This window comes from Ursus arctos, unplaced genomic scaffold, assembly GCF_023065955.2.
Source record: "Ursus arctos isolate Adak ecotype North America unplaced genomic scaffold, UrsArc2.0 scaffold_14, whole genome shotgun sequence".
NCBI lineage: Eukaryota > Metazoa > Chordata > Mammalia > Carnivora > Ursidae > Ursus > Ursus arctos.
This window is the reverse complement of record NW_026622808.1, coordinates 22,464,491-22,467,090: the sequence shown is the minus strand read 5'-3', so window position 1 is coordinate 22,467,090 and position 2,600 is coordinate 22,464,491. Positions and strand designations below refer to the sequence as shown.

The 2,600-nt window shown below is 40.3% G+C and overlaps 1 pseudogene; it reads left to right on the top strand.

Annotated features, from left to right (window-relative positions):
- The first annotated feature begins 1,396 nt into the window (after positions 1–1,396).
- On the top strand, positions 1,397–2,367 carry LOC125283737 (olfactory receptor 7A17-like; annotated as a pseudogene).
- The last annotated feature ends 233 nt before the right edge of the window (positions 2,368–2,600 follow it).

Genomic DNA, 2,600 nt, shown 5'->3' with positions numbered 1-2,600 from the left:
GAGGTATCACTTCACACCCCTCAGAATGGCTAAAATGAACAACACATGAAACAGCAGGTGTTGGTGAGGATGCAGAGAAAGGGGACCCTCTTTCATTGTTGGTGGAAATGCAAACTGTTGCAGCCACTCTGGAAAACAGTATGGAGTTTCCTCAAAAAGTTAATAATAGAACTACCCTATGTTCCAGCAATTGCACTCTTAGGTATTTACCCAAAGGATGTATGGACTGTTCTTTCTCAACACCCTCTGCTCTTTGTCTAGAAGATGTCAGTGCTCAACATATATTCTTCAAATGCAGGAAAGCATTTCTCATTTAAACTGTAATATCTGCCCTCTTAGGGCAAAGGCTGAATGGACAGGAATTCCTAATTGGAGATGTCAGGTAACATCCTTTAAATGGGATCAGATCTATACAAAAAATATAAATTTCTTACTGATTGCAAAATATAAATTGTAGCATGTTACTTTGTTAATAATGCCCATTTGCTACAAGTCAAAACTACCAGGTATCACCTCATACCTGTCAGAATGGCTAATACAACAACAAAAGAAATAGCAATTGTTGGTGAGTATGTGAAGAAGAGGAACACTCTTGACCTGTTGGTGGGAATGCAACCTAATGCAGCCATTCTGGAAAGCTGTAGGGAGGTTCCTCAAAAAGTTAAATAGAACTGCCCTTTCATCCTGCAGTTTCAATGCTAGGTATTTACCCAAATAATACAAAAATACGTATTTAAAGGCATATATCCTCCCCAATATTTATAGCAGCATTATCTACAATAGCCAAACTATGGGAACAGCCCAAGTGTCCTTCAACTGATAATAGATAAAGAGTACGTGGTATATTTTATATATATATATATATATATATATATATATATATATATATATATATATATATATAATGAAATAAGAGTCATCCATAGAACACGATTCTTGCCATTTACACGACACAGATGGAGGTAAAGAGTATTACGTTAAGTGAAATTGGTCATTCAGAAAAAGATTAATACCATATGATTTAACTCATATGTGGAATTTAAGAAACAAAAGAAACAAGCAAAGGGGGAAAAAAGAGAGCGAGCAAACAAAGAAACAGACTCTTAACTACAGAGAATAGACTGCTGGTTACCAGAGGAGAGATGGTGAGGGATGGGAAAATAGTTGATGGGAATTGAGGAGAGCACTTGTGCTGAGCACCAGGTGTCATATGGATGTTTTGAACACTATATTGCACACCTGACTGTAGTATTATACTTCATGTTAACTAACTGGAATTTAAATAGAAACATAAATAATGAAAAAAAAATAAAGGGTAATAAAAAAAACAAATCACATCAATTTGCTAAAAATTGTTCTGTTATTTTTTTTCTTCCTTGATAGTAACATCCACCAGATGGAACCAGGTAATGATACACAAATTTCAGAGTTTGTTCTCCTAGGATTATCAGAGGAACCAGAACTGCAGCCCCTGATATTTGGGCTTTTCCTCTCCATGTACCTGATCACTGTGTTTGGAAACCTGCTTCTCATCCTGGCCGTCAGCTCTGACTCCCACCTCCACACCCCCATGTACTTCTTCCTGGCCAACCTGTCCTCTGTAGACATCTGTTTCACCTCCACCACCATCCCCAAGATGCTGTGGAACATCCAGCTTCAGGGCAAAACCATAACATATGCAGGCTGTATCAACCAGATTTTTTTTTTTTCAGTGTGTTTGGATTCCTGGAGAATTTACTCCTGATGGTGATGGCCTATGACCGCTTCGTGGCCATCTGTCACCCCCTGCACTACACAGTCATCATGAACCGCCGACTCTGTGGACTGCTGGTTCTGGTGTCCTGGATCATCAGTGTGCTGAATTCCTTGTTACAGAGCTTAATGCTGTCGTGGCTGTCCTTCTGCACAGGCATGGAAATCCCCCACTTTTTCTGTGAAATCAATCAGGTGGTTGGGCATGCGTGTTCTGACACCTTTCTTAATGACATGGTGATATATTTTGGAATTGTGGTGCTGGGTTGTCCTCCTGTGGCTGGGGTCCTTTACTCTTACTCTAAGATAGTTTCCTCCATATGCAGAATATCATCAGCTCAGGGCAAGTATAAAGCATTTTCCACCTGTGCATCTCACCTTTCAGTTGTCTCCTTATTTTATTGCACAGTACTGGGAGTGTACCTTAGCTCTGCTGTTACCCAGAGCTCCCACGCAAGTGCAGTGGCCTCGGTGATGTACACGGTGGTCACCCCCATGCTGAACCCCTTCATCTACAGCCTGAGGAACAGAGACATAAAGAGGGCTCTGAAAAGAATCATTAGGGTTCCAATGATGTATGTGCCAATTGTCCTGAGGCTGAAGAAGTGCCCATGATTGCAGGGCTCACATCCTCAGAGTGAGGAACTGCCATTCTCCCATCAGGCTGTGGAAGTGGAATCTGCTTCTCCTACTTATTTCCTGGATATCCATTTGTTTGAATTCAATTTCTCCATACATACAGACAGTTTCCCATTTATCTATTTTCATAAACTTCCAATATTTTCTCCAACTTTGGGCACAAATGGCTAGATATTTCTGTATCTTACATAGGGCAAGATGGATTTCTT